This window comes from Balaenoptera borealis (assembly GCF_965194805.1).
Source record: "Balaenoptera borealis genome assembly, chromosome: 1".
Taxonomy (NCBI): Eukaryota; Metazoa; Chordata; class Mammalia; order Artiodactyla; family Balaenopteridae; genus Balaenoptera; species Balaenoptera borealis.
The window spans coordinates 89089673-89105518 of NC_138860.1; the positions used below are offsets into that span (position 1 = coordinate 89089673).

The 15846-nt window shown below is 45.2% G+C and overlaps 1 long non-coding RNA gene across 1 annotated transcript; it reads left to right on the forward strand.

Moving 5' to 3' along the window:
• Positions 1–336: 336 nt before the first annotated feature.
• Positions 337–15846, forward strand: LOC309617604. The gene is made up of 2 exons (XR_014238082.1): positions 337–5185; positions 15548–15846. It is a non-coding gene; the product is annotated as an uncharacterized lncRNA (long non-coding RNA).

Consider the following 15846-nt stretch of genomic DNA (forward strand, 5'->3'; position numbering starts at 1 on the left):
GGTGAGTCTATCCCTGTCCTATTTTCCCCTCCCTCTTTCCTGAGAGTTTTCACCATGAGAAACACCGAGAAACGTTCCGAATCTCCGAGTTTAGTCAGAATTATTTCTCTTGAAACAGGCAGAAATCCTATTCAATTAGATAAGTAAACAAATCACATTATGATGGCGGGATGGATGTAGTTGTTCATGGAACTGAAAAGAACAGGGATAGATTAGGAATGGTTGAACTGAAGACCTCAAATAAACTCTTTCTCTGTTTCTCCCTCTCTCTGCTATTCTCTTCTCTGTTTTGACTCGATGTTCAGGCTACGCCCTCCAGCATCTTCAGTTTGTGTTGTCTTTTCAATTAGCAATTCCAACAGAGAAAGCAGGCTTCTTTTACCTTAGCTTCCGGGTCACATGCCCATGCCTGACACCCCCACCCCCACCCCACCTGCCCCATCACTGGTCTGTGGGACGTGGGAGGTGCTGACTGGCAGGCCTGGGTTACAGATCTAGCCCTGGAACTGGAGGATGAAGAGGTAGAGATCAATTTAACTATCTCCACTTTATTTCTCAAGAAAGATTCTTATTGGCTATTTTCCTATGTGACCACAACCGCGATGGGAATCGGGGAGAGTTCCCAACTTTGGGACTACACTGCTTTAGGCTTCCACTTGCTAATGTAGTTCAGTGGTGTGGAGTCCTTCTGCACTCTAGACACTGGCCTAGGGGGGTTCTGTCTTCCAAGGAAAAGCCTTAGGTCTGATTCACTTTCCAGTCTTCAGCTTAATGACTGCCATCCTGACCTCTGCCTAGGGGCAATTTGAATCACTTTACTGAGGGTGAAGGAGACTAACAGATTTTGGCCTCTTGATGCAAGGCTGTGTCCTAGTGGATGTGGCTCTTTTAATTAGGGTGACCTGCTCTTGAATGTCACTCCAGTGTAATTATTTTTTTATTATTTTTTAAATTTTTATTAATTTATTTTTATTTTTGGCTGCTTTGGGTCTTCGTTGCTGTGTGCAGGCTTTCTCTAGTTGCAGCGAGTGGGGACTACTGTTCGTTGCGGTGCGCGGGCTTCTCATTGCGGTGGCTTCTCTGGTTGCGGAGCATGGGCTCTAGGCACGCGGGCTCAGTAGTTGTGGCTCGTGGGCTCAGTAGTTGTGGCTCACGGGCTCTAGAGCACAGGCTCAGTAGTTGTGGCGCACGGGCTTAGTTGCTCCCCGGCATGTGGAATGTTCCCGGACCAGGGTTCGAACCCGTGTCCCCTGCATTGGCAGGCGGATTCTTAACCACTGCGCCACCAGGGAAGTCCCCCAGTGTAATTATTAATAGCATCCCTACTCACGCTCAAAATTGTCCCATTTTGGATGATAAATGATATGGTCACCGTACTTAAAATGGGATTAATTCTTCCCTTCCTCAGACAGGAATGGCACAGTAGGAGGAGTCTGATGTAGACCCTGGAAACAGTCTTTCCATTATCAGTTTTTTTTTTTTTTACCTTCATGCCTTTGCTGTCACTCTGGAAGGAGCAGAGCATTTCATTTTTCCAACCTGGCATGGCTCAATATATCTGATTCTTGACCATTGGAGTTTGCCAGCTAGAGGCAGAAAGAGCATCTTTTAGCCAGGCTGTAATTTCTTCCTCACTGCTTCTACACAGGCCCAGTTTGAACATCAGCATGTCTCTTTCTTTAGAACATTTATAAAAACTACAAGTAGCCCAAACCTTCAAAAATCCTGACATGTGTCAAACAAGACCTCTAAAACTCCACCCTTGAAATGCTGGGGTCTGAGACCTTTCACTCAGTTTTTTTGGTTACCATATCACAAGTATTTCCAATTCTCTCACCTGGTACAGAGGGACCCTTTCTACTCTCACCCTTCCTCAACTTAGCCAATTGCACATTTAAGGATCTGCACTACTACAACCCATGACCAGCTGTATAGAACTCTCTTGGCTGCAAGAGATAGAACTTAAAGTAACTTAAGCCCGAAGAGAATGTTTTGGCTCATGCAGCTAAAAAGTCTGGGGGTATCTTGGCTTCAGGCATGATCAACAATAGGGTAAGGATTTGCTTGTGATTATGTTCTCTCTCTCTCTCTCTCTCTCTCTCTCTCACACACACACACACGCACACACACACACACACCTCTTTTCTCAGCTCTGCTTCTTCTATTAGCTTATCCCTTGTACAGCAATGGAATAGATTGATTGGCAGGTGTTGATCTTGTACCCACCATGATCTGCCACTCTGTAAACCGCAAAGACTAAGGACTGGGAAGGGGGTTATTTTCCCAAAGTTGCTGTTATCAGAAAAGGGGAAGATGGATGCTCGTGAGGGTAAGAAAAACAACAGATGTCCACCTTATACTTGAAAGCTTAAAAAGTGTAGGCGCAATTCCCCTTTTGAAAGGTGAGGAAGGGAACAGTTATGTAGCCTACCTCAAAGTAAAGTTTAAAAAAAAAGGCAAAGGTAAAATATTTGCTTACTTTCATAATAAAACCCATAGTCTTAAAAGTTTAGACTTTTCTGAAGTTGCTGTGTGCTTTTGAACCTATTGTCAAATTGGAAAACTTGACATACATCCATCCTCTAACAGCTGGGGAGCCCTTCTTTCCCTCCTTTTATCTGCTTGCCTGTTACCTTCCCCTGAGGATAAGGAGGTTGGGAGAGGGCCCATGACGAGGGAGAAAGGAATGTCATTTCTGTCTGGTCTCACACTCTGCATATCTTTGCTGGGAATGTGCAGTTTATTAATTTCAATTTCAACATCTTCAGCAATGATCCGAAACAGGCATTAGTTAATTCAACAAGCATTTGTTGAATGCCTAATCCCTTATCCTTTCTCTCTTCTCTGTCTTCACCCTCTGCCTGTCTCCTAGACCTTTCCCATCAGGATTTAAACATGCACAAGGAGCTCTCATCTTAAAAGCCAAATAAACCCCCCACAAACAGAGAATCCTCCTTAGACCCTCCTTCCTGCCCAGCTACCTCCACCCGCTTCACAACCAAATTTCACACACTAAGTGTCCCTACATACTACCTGCATTTTTTCATCTCCTGTTCCCTCCTCTGGCCACTCCTGTCCTACTCCTGCTCTCCCTGGAACAAAAGAGTTTATGGAAAGAGCACCACTTTCTGGGAACACAGACATCTTTGTTAAATACCATGTGGTAATTGTCTGTGTGATGTTAACTGGAGTATGAGCTTCTTGAGGGTAAGACATAGCTTGTAGTTAAGTTATTGATGGTTACTCTGCAGATATCTTACTGTTAAATGTTCTTTGTCTACTCCAGGCATAGTGAATAGTTAGTGTTAAATAAATTTGTTAGAGTAACGAATTAACTTAGGTTGGCAAAATAAAATGAGGGGCAGGTTTGGTATGCAATGGAGATAGTGAAGTTTTAGGTATCATGACCTGAAATTAGAAACGTAGGAGGAGGAGAGTGTACCATATTAGAAGCAAGGCAGAAAATAGCTTCAACCAAGGCCTGGTAGACCGTGGTAAATGCTACATGCAAGTGCATAATTTTTTTTTCAAGCTGAACACTAGAAAAGGTTGCTAGATTTGCCAAGCCACCATTATCAATTATCCTTTTTTGGTGGGGGGCACGCTTTCACTGGAATGTTACCAGACTGCAAACCATTAAGGAGCAGTAATTTGTAGGGTCTGGAAAATTCAGGGATTACAGCCCCATTCATTTAGGTGGACGGTCAACACAGTGATATGCAACAGGAATTTTGGGGAGGAAGGTGATCATATTTGTGTGCTTCTCATCAATTCTACACCTTAAATTAATCCAGCCCATTTTATGCCTGTGTAAGTTAAGGACCTCCAAAGAAAGAGAACTACAGCAGAAAAGCAAAGTGGATCCACTTTTCTTAAATGTAAACTAAATCCCTCCACCATAAGTTCCAATTCATGTCTTTGAAATGTGAGAGGCCAAGTGGATATGACGGGTAATTATGACCTACTACCTTGTTACTTTTCAAACACATTTTAGAGGATCCTAGAAATCCTCCTTACGTCCTATCTCCATTCACTACACTCTGATCGCTCTCCTTGTGAGAGAACACAGTTTTTAGTCATGTAGTCTCTAAGTGGCCCTTCCTTGATTTTCCCACGAGGGTCCTGGGAATTAGACAGGAATTTGTGGAGGATGTTGCAGACCCTTGATAGTCTGGAAGCGGAGTTCCTCTCTGGTAGCCAATGTCCTCCTTCCCTAACCCCCTCACCCCACGCGCTCGCTATACAGCGGCCACATCTGTTTTGTAGGACCCAGGAAACTGAATCCTAAAGGGGAAAGGAAAAGATAAGCAGAAAGTCCAGCAAGTTCTTCATTCAGCAGCACACGGGTTTTTACGTGTCTTCTAGTTAATTCATGTAATTTGTTTTCAATCTCTTAGTTTAATTACTTTTCTTGAAAAGATGCCTGGGACAAGGCCAACCACGGAGGGAGGAATGTCATCGGGTCAGGATCTGGGAACAATCAGCTCTTATGGTTTTAAGGATGAAGCGCCAAGATCTTAAGGAACCTGAATTCCTGGTGAGCAGTCAAGTTATTTAATCCGCCCCCAGCAGGATTTCGGTGGCTTAAAACAGAAAAGGAAAAAGAAAAAGAAAATCTATTTTAAAAATCCCAGATGACCTAAAGCGAACCCATCCCCAACTTCCTCATTTCTAAAGAAAAGGCCTCTCCCCCCGCAGTCCCCCCGCACACTGCGACAGCTCAGCGGCAGGACCCCAGTTAGGGACTCCCGCGCAGGGACCCGCGCCCTCCGGGACCGCTGGCTCGGCGTGCGCCGCGGGGCGGGGCCCAGGGTCGGATCCACGCGCCGCCCCCTTCCCGGGAGCGCTTAGGGAAGAGGGCAGCGCCTCTCCTCCGGGCCCGGGGTCCTAGTCTGGCCGGAGCTGCCTCCCGGGAGCCCGCTGCTGTGGTGGCAGGAAGTCCCCGGGAACTACAAATCGAGGCATGCTGGGAACATTCCCCTGCTCCTCCCAGGAAATGTCCTTTGTCCAGCCCTACAGGAAGCCCCAGCGAGGAGCCAGCCGGGCGACCAGCCAGTCCGCCAGCCAGCCCGCGGCCGCTGCAGCCGCCGCCGCAGCAGCAGCACGAGAGCAGACGCGCCGCGGCGCGGGGCTCGGGCCGGGGCGCGCGGCGCCCTCGCTCCTTGCCGCGCCCGCCGCCGCGCAGGTAGGAGCGTGGCTGCGGCTGGGCTCCCACGCCTCCTGAGGATGGGGCTGATCGGGACCCGACCCGACCGCTGCGGGGATGGGGTGTGCGCCCGAGAGCGGGTGGCGGAACGGCTGGGCGAACTTGTACCGCTGTCCGCGCCCCGGGGGCGCAGGGGCTCCGGGGCCCCGGGCGCAGGGGGGTGTTCCTGGCGGCCCCCAAGCCCGGACAGAGGTCTCTTCGGGGTCTGTGGCGAGAGGCGGGGAGGAGGAGGCTGAGACGCGAGGGAGGAGGCAGCGCTTGGAGAGGCAGTCAGACCGTCCCGCCGACCACCGAAGGGGGCATCCGAGACCCTCGGAAAAACGAAGCCCAGGGAGGAGCTTGGGAGGAAAGGAGAAGGTGAAGGGCTTTGTGTGCAGCTGCGGACGGGGACCGACTGCGCTCCCCTCGCCTTGTCTCTCCGCGCCCCCAGCCCCACTCGGGGCTTTTGGGGGGTGGGGGTGGGAGACTCCGAGGGGGGCCAGCGGGTCATCTTGGGTCCTTGTGAAATGTGTTCTCCCTTTTTCTCTCCGCTCCATTCTAACCTGGCTCAGAGCAGCGGCTTGGGCAGCCATCAGACTGGGCAAATGGCACAATAAGGATGAGTGGGTAGATGGGCAGCAGCTCGTCGTCCTAGGGGTGGTCGCCGTTTAGCTCTGATAGGCTTCCCAACGCCGGATGTCCATGTCTGCCGGTGGGGCAAAGCCGATACCTTCACCCAGGGAGAGCACCGAAGCTGAGGACTGTGAGTGAAGGCACGGGGTGAAGTGCGCGTTGGGAGGAGGGGGCGAGTAAGAGGTTGAGGGCGGGAGCCAGCGGCAACAGGGGCGCGCTGTGTACCTTATGGCCACGCTTCGAGAATTGGATGACCACTTCCTCTGGGACTTTCCACGATTTTCCTTTTTCCTAACCGCCTCCACCCCCATCCCAAATAATGAATCACCCACCCATTGCTACGTGAGCATTAGACTGGCTTCAATCTAGTGATGTGTTATCCTTGCTCTGATAGCTGGCCTATTTGTCTTTTACCTGTCAGGTGACATGAATACTCTGCGTCCCCTATGGCGTTATCCTCCTCCCATGGGACTAAGGGTGTGGTAAAGGCGGTTGGATAATGGCTAGCAAGTTAATATAGTCTTTGAGGAGCTGTGATGGATGAGTGGGCAACTTTGAACACAGTCCAAGTGTCACTCCTGTGTAACTGAACTCCGCCGCCTAAGAAGCCTCTGTTTCTCCTTTCTCCCCTCCCCTGTTTATTTTACTGCTGTACTCAAGTGTTTGCCTTCTTCTCTTAACAAGCCAACATAGGGATATTATTTAAAGTGGAATACATTTTAAGAGCCAAATGAACCTTGAAAAATGCCATTTGGGTGGTGAGGCAGGAGTACCCAAGGCTCATGATGATGTGGTAGGCACAGAGCCCTGCATCCTATATAGGGGGATGCAGAACCTTTTCCACTGGCTTCTCTAGAAGAGATGAAGCATCTTGTGTGAGATAAGAACAGAGTGGGGAAAAACCCAGTTGTTGAGGCTGAGGGCATGAGAGTGGCGAAATGAAGAGAAAAGGCTCTGTGAATTCGGAAGATGATTTCTAGTTGGAACATATTGGCTGTGTGTGTGTGTGTGTGTGTGTGTGTGTGTGTGTGTGGTGGAAGTGGAAGTGGAGGTTGTCGTTGGGGGAAATTTGATGTTAGAAGTTTAGCTGGGCCCCGAAGAGAATATGATGGCACCATAGTGAACAAAGGTCATAAATGGGAAGTCTGGCTACCTTTTACTTTACAGAAAGGAAAACATAGATGGCCTTCAAAAATGACTGGGATTAAGGGAGTGAATGGAAAGAAATCAGACTGAGAAGAACCGGTGATGTAGCTGAATTGGCCTGGGAAGGGTGACCTCGGCTGAAGGTTGGATGATTAAGGCTGATGGCGTTGCATCACATTTCCTCTCCCTCCCCCCCAAAGCCCTTTGGATTTCCTCAGAATCTACATATTTGCCCAATTTCTAATGTCTAGTAAAGGCAAGGAGAAAGGGTAAAAGCTGGTTAAAGGTGATAAATTAGGACAAGAAAGACCTTGCCTGCTCATGTAGAGTGAAAAAAAAAAAAAGCTGCAATGTCATTAAGAGATCTTGAGTGTGAACCTATGTTAATGCCATTTGGGCTTTTCCTTTGATCTAAGTTCTTACTTCTTTTTTCTTTTCCTTCATTTTTTCCCCTTCTCCTAACAGGTTTCTTATTAGTACATACTACGTAGTGTTAATGTAATCAGAAAGGTAACTCCTAAGTTTAGCATTCAAAACCCCTAACAATTCAGTGTTTACTTAACCTCTATTCTCCGCTGGACCTGGGCCACCTCATATTACCTACCCGTTCTTGCAGCAAATAGCTCCCCAGACATTCTTCCACCTGTGTGTCTCCATCAAGTTGAACTCCATGCCTGCACTGCCCTGATTATTTTCTCCAAATCCTAGCCCAGCTGATGCACAAGTCTTGTAGAAGTCTTCCCAGTCAGGATTAATCTCATCTCCATGGTACTTTGCATCCTTTGGATGACACCCATCTCTGGTCTTCCTTGTGATAGATGATTTCTTTCTCCCCTTCAAAATGTAAATGCCTTGAGGGCAATGGCTCTCTCTACCCTGCCCTTTGTGCCTCTCTGTGCACAAAGGATGTTATTTGAAAAACATGAATAAATGAAGGAATGAGGAAAAGAATTAAAAGAATGCATATATCTTAATTGATGTCTTTCTTTTTCTGTAAAAAAGAGGATGAAGCCTTTCCCATAGACCTGTAAGAGTTCATCGCAATTGTGGCTCTAAAGCATCTTAGAGTTTTTCCTTTTGCTCCTGCATTAGGAGACCCTAAATGGATCTATCACAGTGTCTAGTACAAAGGCACTCATTAAAAGTTTGTTGAAAAGGTTCTTTGCCAGCCTAAATTTTCAAACTCTATAGGCAGGGTATGGAATGGATTAATCCCAAGGGGATAACCGATGACTTTTGTCACGTTCCTGGACTGAAGAAGGTAATGGTTTCTTCTCAGTTGTGAAGGTTCAATGCGCTTTCTAGAAAGTAGCACTACAAGGGTCATCTGCTACTTGCAACTAAGCCACTGACTCCCGTTATGTCGATTTGACTTTATAGCCCAAGCAGTCTACTAGGATTAAAAATGTGGCATATAGAAGTACAAGACAGATCAGACTTTCATCAAACATTCCTTAAAGACATTGCAGTTTTGTAGTTGCTCATTTATCTCTAACTGGAAAGTTTTTGTTTTTTTTTTAAATTAATTTATTTATTTATGGCTGTGTTGGGTCTTCGTTTCTGTGCGAGGTCTTTCTCTAGTTGTAGCAAGCGGGGTCACTCTTCATCGCAGTGCACGGGCCTCTCACTATCGCGGCCTCTCTTGTTGGGAGCACAGGCTCCAGACGCGCAGGCTCAGTAATTGTGGCTTACGGGCCCAGTTGCTCTGCGGCATGTGGGATCTTCCCAGACCAGGGCTCGAACCCGTGTCCCCTGCATTGGCAGGCAGATTCTCAACCACTGCGCCACCAGGGAAGCCCCTGGAAAGTTTTTTATGCTTCTTTTTTACGTGATGACAAGAGTTACTATTATTGAACATCTACGTATCAGCTGTTGAACTAGGGAATTTCTATGCATTGCCTTAATCTGATGATTTACATATTATTATCCCTATTCTAAAAAGGAGGAAACTGGGGCTCAGAGAGGAGTTAAGAATCTTGCTTGGAGTCCCAGATTCTGGAGATAGACTGGAATTTAGGTCTGTCGACTCTCGAGCCTGTTCAGAACGGTGTGTCTTTGTTCTCCCTGGGAGAAAACTGCTGGATCTATTCCTTCTTCCTCTGAAGTCCTTCACTTTCCAAATTTCCTTCCAGGAATATTGTTGGGCTTCTAAATGCATCCTAATGGATCTCATGTGAGAGGCCCTGGTTTTTCATCAATTCATTATTTTTGTGCCCTCATAATCCCATGGCCATCATTTGGAAAGACCAGGTTTAGAATCCATAATAAGACCTTTGGGCACAGAACTGTTTACCTGGAATTCTTTTCCCTTTTCTCCCAGCCTATCTGAATTCTTTCTGTTCTCCCCCCAGGCCGAGTCTCACCCCTTCCTTAGACTTTCTTGACCACTCCAGGCCACATTTAGCCTCTCCGCTAACCTTTTGCATTGTCTGAAATACCTGAGGCTCAATGTCTTCTTGATGACTGTAAACTTGAATGAGCCTCCACCGTGTGCTGGAATATTTGCATATTCTCTACACATGGCAGGGACTTTATGTCCAGAACACAACCTGGCATATGGTGGGCTTTCAGGCACTGTGAGTTGATGATGAATTGGTAATGACTCAAAATGCAAAAATGTAGGCATGAAACATTACTTGCATGTTGCCAGTTTGTAGGAGAGGTATCAGAGGATCATTTTCTTAGTTAATTTTCATCCTTTTCGCATGACTGCCCAAAAATGTAAGCACCCTCTGGAAATATGTGAGAGCAGATCTGTGTATTGCTGAGTTGTAGGAACTTGATCAGTGCTAAATGATGGTGTTTTATTGATGTTGGGTAGCATGGGTGGGGCTATTGCTTCAGTACCTTCCCCATTGCTGTCATGCACACCTTCTACCACATCTCCTAGGAAAGACTTCTTTGCTGCACATCAGAGAAAACTGGAGGGGTTTCCCTGCTTCTACAGATATGAAAAAAAAAAAAAAGGCTGGGATGAGGAAGGAAGATAGTTCCTTCTGTTTTTACCTCTGAGAAGGGTAGCATGATTTGTATGGGGTATGGAATTGGGTTTTATTGCATCATATATTAATGCGGATGCTAAAAAGATCAGCAGCCTCTCCTTTTTGGGTGAAGAGGCTTTTACTTGTCACAAGATTGAACCCATTTCCTGAGGCTAAGGCCTCTCTTTCCCTGACCTCAAGGCCCCACAGTGCTTTGGAAGCCTCGGTATAAACATAGTGTGCAGGGGTTGTTTTAAGCACATTAGTCATTTTAAATGATAGGACAGTTCTTGGGGGTCCCTGCACTTGTTCAGCAAGTCATGCATGGTGCATCCAGAGGCTAGCAACGGTGTTCCAGCCAGTGTGAGGAGGGCCACCTGCAACTCTCTAGTTTCCTCTTCCTGCAGAGGGTCAAGCCTGGGTCATCTGCACACAGCTCTAATTTGCTAAAATGTGTGTAGTTAAGGGGGAAAGGGCCTACATTCATTCAGAGAGGCATTTTACATATATTTTCTTCTGAGAACTTTGTCAAGATCTTACCCAAACTGACAAAACAGGAACCATTCTCTCTGGGTTTTATTAACAAGAAACGTATCGCTTTGGTCTCAGTGTCCTGCATATTCAGGAGGTTAGCGCATCTTTGATGCTTGATCATGCTTAGATGGGGCACTCTGGGAAGAACACCTTTCCAGTTATTGACCTGGAAAGTCAACAGTTTTTCCCCACACCTGGGAACCTTGGTGAATTTCAATGGATCACTTTTTAAAAAAGTAGTCCCTCTAGCAGGTATTGACAGTGATTTCTGGTAACAGTAGGTGGTTTTGAAAGCCATGGGTTTTAAAAATTATGTCATTAGAATGAAATCTCCACAAGGCAGAACTCGGCATAATGGGTAGCACATGGTAAGTGTTCAAAAAAATTTGTTGAATGAATGAATACGTTATATTTTAAAACATTTCATCTTGATTCTTTCCTAATATGATGGCACTGCCAATTTTTTATAATGAGCTGTGACAAAGGGTGTATGCTTATACGTGATATAAGCTGGGGAAAGGATCTTTTATATGCACATATATAATTTTTTTAAAAATCGACTTTATGTTTTAGAGCAGTTTTAGGCTCCCAGCAGTATTGAGCAGAAAGTACAGAGAGTTCCCATATGCTCCCTGCCCGCAGCCCACCCCGTGCATAGCCTCCCCACTTCAACATCCCACACCAGAGTGGTATGTTTGTTAAAATCGACAAACCTCTACTGACACATCATTGTTACCCCAAGTCCATAGTTTACTTTAGCATTTACTGTTGGTGTTGTACATTCTTTAAATTTGGACAAATGTATAATGACATGTGTCCACCACTGTAGCATCATACAGAATAGTTTCACTGCCCTAAAAATCCTCTGTGCCCCACCTAGTCATCCATCCCTCCCTTCTAACCCCTGGCAACCACTGGTCTTGTTTGTCTCCATAGTTTCACCTTTTCTTTGATGTCATATAGTTGGAATCATACAATATGTAGCCTTTTCAGATTGGCTTCTTTGACTTAATAATATGCATTCAAGGTTCCTCTGTGTCTTTGCATGACTTGACACCTCATTTCTTTTCGGCTCTGAATAATATTGTTTGTATGTACCACCATTTATCCACTTACCTACTGAAGGACATCTCGGTTGCCTCTCAGTTTTGGCAATTATGAATAAAGCTCCTGTAAACTTCCATGTGCACGTTTTTATGTGGAGACCTAAGCGTTCGACTCATTTGCGTAAATAGCCAGGCATACAGTTGCTGGATTTTATGGCATGAGTATGCTTAGTTTTATAAGAAACTGCTAAACTGTCTTTCAAAGTGATTGTACCATTTTGCATTCTTATCAGCAGTGAACGAGAGTTCCTGTTCTTCTACGTCCTCACCAGCATTTGGTGTTTTCAGTGTTTTGGATGTTTTGCTATTCTAATATGTGTGTAGTGGTATCTCATTGTTTTAATTGGCAGCTCCCTAATGACATGTGATGTCGAGCATCTTTTCATATTCTTATGTGTCATCTCTATATCTTTGGTGAGGTGCAGGTTTAGATCTTTTGCCCATTTTAAAATTAGGTTGTTCATTTTCTTGTTGTTGAGTTTTAAGAGTTCTTTGTATATTTTGGATAACATTCCTTTATCAGATACCTATTTTGAAAATATTTTCTCCCAGCCTGTGGCTTATCTTCTCATTCTCTTGATATATTTATATATATATGAACTTGTCATATCTTTTTTCTTTTTGGGAAGTGTGAGTGTACCAGATCTATTTTAATATAAAACCAGTTTACCCCAGAAATGAGGAACCAAAGTGTGAAATAAACTTGAAGAAATGCTCCCCTACTTTTTAAAAACTAAGGTAAATGTCAGTTAAATTGAACCAGACTGTGGCCACAGCCTGAACTAGCTTGGGGGCAGTTACTATAGGAACTCTTTATTTCTGTTTCCCGTCTCCCTCATAGGTACTTGTGTTTGTTGATTGAATTAGTGGCTTGGTAAATAATTCTGGTCACCTACTTCCTGTGTGGCATGTACCCTTTTAAAAAACTTCTTTAAGAGCCTACGTTTGTCTCATAGCTTAATTATGGACCCTTAGGAAAAGGGCTGATGATTATAAATGAGAAGAGAAATCAAGACATACGTGCCCTTCCTGTCAGAGCAAGAAAACAAAACAGAACACAAAGCCCTTGAAAACTGCTAGAGAATAAACTTTGGTCTGAGTAGACACTCTAATGATAAACACAAATTTCTTCTGTATTCGATTGTGCTCCCTGCTGCCCTCTCCTCCCAAGCAACTTCTTATTTAGTCTCCTAAACTACTCTGTAAAGGTTGGATGTTGGTCTTTTTTCATCCACACTCGACTTCTGCTGGTCTAGTCCTGTCTTTCCTCCAGGGGTGGGAGAGAAGTGGTTGTCCTGTCCAACCAGGAGAGCCCAGGAACATTTCCCACCATGAATGCAAACACGGCTCTGGGCCACCTCTGTTCTTTGCTGAGTTGAGTGGTAAAGGCTTGGAGAGGAGGCAGGGCACACACAGGACTACTTGATGCCAGCAAGGGGTGCTGGCATTTGGCCGTGGGGCGCAGGATTCTTTTTCGAGAACCTTCTAACTGTTGAAGCTAATCACCACTTTCTATCACGTCTACCTATTTAGCAGGATAACTAGGCATGCTTGGCTTCTGGTGCTGACAGGTTATTGGATCCAGTTAGGAGAGCTAGGTTGTTTCCAGGGCTCTGCCTTGCCGGGTGTGATCTTAGCCAGATCACTAGATTGCCTGATTTTGTTAGTTCTTCATTTTGAGGCTGAAGGAGAGAAATAATTATCCCTGACTTTATCCATTTAAAGGACTCTGACAATTAGTTTGGGATCAGCAGATATAAACTAGGATAGGATAGGAGGGATAAACAGCAAGGTCCTACTGTATAGCACAGGGGACTATATTCAATATCTTGTAATAAACCATAATGGAAAAGACTGTGAAAAAGAATGTATATATACATGTATAACTGAGTCACTGTTCTGTACAGCAGAGATCAACACATCTATACATCAATAAAATAAATTTAAAAAAATAAAGAAGTATTTGAGGGCTCATTTTGTGAGGAATCATGAATGTGCATAAATCAGTATGTTCCCACCAGGACTTATAATTGGGAGGTGGTAGGGAGGGAGAGAGAGTAAACAATAAGGTACAAATTATTATAACTATGATTATATTTTAAAAACTGACATTAGGCAGAATGAGATAAGGAAAAGTACCTTAAGGAATCGTACAAAGTGAAATAATAATAATTCTTTCTGAGCACTTAACACTAATCCAATAAAATACAGTTGTTTTCCGTGTTTTATAGATGAAAAAGCCCAGGCTCAAAGAGGTTGAGGAGTAACATACAGAGCTAGAGACTGGATTCACACGCGTGGTCTGGCTCCAGAATCTGAGCTTTTAACCACTAAGAGTATTGCTTCCCTCCAGGAAAGGAGAGACTGCATCAAACCGTTTTTTGAGAACGAAGAGCATGGCAAGAGAAGAGAAACATAGGGTGCCTTCTGGAAGGCTTACAGCATCCCTTTTTGTCTGAGGTTAGCTGGCAGAAGTCAGGGAGAGGTTAGAGAGCTTTGGGCTACATTGTTGAGGGCTTAGAGTTTGTGCTTCTGCGGACTCACTGGCAGAGTCACTTAGAGGTTTCGGACACACTGGCAGAGTCAGAGGTTTCTGAGCAGGAGGAGAAATGGAGTGGCAACTATGTTTTAAGATGGATCCAGCAATGATATGTAGGTCCCTGTAACAGGTAAGAGTGTTTACTGCAGTGATAATGGAAAATAGAGGAGAGAAATAAAAGGAAGGACTTGGCAGCTGATTTGATTGAAAGGGGAGAGGGGAGGGGTCAAAGTTGACTCCAGGGTTTTCAACCTGATGAGTAAGAACGGAGAGGCATTAACAGAAATGGGCACTGTCAGGAGGAGTTGATTTGTAATGAAGATTTGGGAGGAAAACTAATGCTTTTCAATATGACTAGGGTCAGATGCTTTACAAATGGAAATTCACTTAGTGTTTTCAACAACCTTTCAAGGTAACTTGTTTTTCCCATTGTATAGATGAGGGAACTAAGTCTCAAATTGGTGAATAACTGTACTAGGAGCATACAGTGTATCAGTGACAAACTTCTGTTCAAAACCAGGTCTGTTGATGCCTTAACATTGCTTTTCCCCATTTGGGGCTGCCTCCTGTCCTGTGTCCCATGTGACATACAGGGCAGCACTTCAGGATAGAAGGGGCATTAAAGCGCCTCAGTGGCGTTGCTTGGTGCATCATTAGAAATGTGGACCTGGAGTACAGGTCAGGGGTTCGGTGTGGGGTGGGGAGTTTCACTTTCGTGGGGTCTGTAGACAGAGCAGGTATTTATTGAAAACTAGGGGAAGGGGCAAAACGATTAAGGGGAGTGGGAGAAGAAAATGTAAACAAAAAGCTGCAAGGTTGACCTGTTTTAGTAGATAGGAAGAGGGGCAGGGCAGTAAGGTAAGTAGAGAGAGACTAGGACAGTGCAATATCTTGGATGCTAAGGGAGGAGAGAATTTCAAGGACAGCATCTGAACAGGATTTCTGTAGTCATTTGTGGAGTCTCGATTATATATTCCCAGCACTTTACAGTGTTGATGGTGAGATCAAAGAAGAGACTGACCACTGGATTGGAAGATGGAAAGTTATAGCTGATATTGATGTGAGCCAGACTAAATGTTAGCAATGACTATGATCTACTGAGATGGCTCACACCCGGGAAGCCCATGGTTCACCAGGAAACTGATGTCTGTGGCGATGAGGTTAGAATTTATCAGGGCTCATTGACACCAGCCCTCCTTTTCCCAATAGCCTGTAAGACGTGTTGGCCAAAAAATGGCACTGCAGAAGGAGATGTACTATTGCTTGATAATTGGCTTTAGGCATTTAAAAAGTCTCTGCAGAAGAAAAAGTCTCTCAATGAGAGAGTTTCATAGTTTGAATTTTTAAAAACGTCTTTAAAAATGATAGTCAGTACTGGACTTCCCTGGTGGTGCAGTGGTTAAGAATCCGCCTGCCATTGCAGGGGACACGGGTTCGAGCCCTGGTTCGGGAAGATCCCACATGCCGCGGAGCAACTAAGTCTGTGCGCCACAACTACTGAGCCTGCTCTCTAGAGCCCGTGAGCCACAACTACTGAGCCGGCGAGCCACAACTACTGAAGCCCATGCGCCTAGAGCCCGTGCTCCGCAACAAGGGAAGCCACCGCAATGAGAAGCCCGCGCACCGCAATGAAGAGTAGCCCCTGCTCACCGCAACGACAGAAAGCCTGTGCACAAGAACGAAGACCCAACGCAGCCAAAAATAAATAAATAAATAAATATT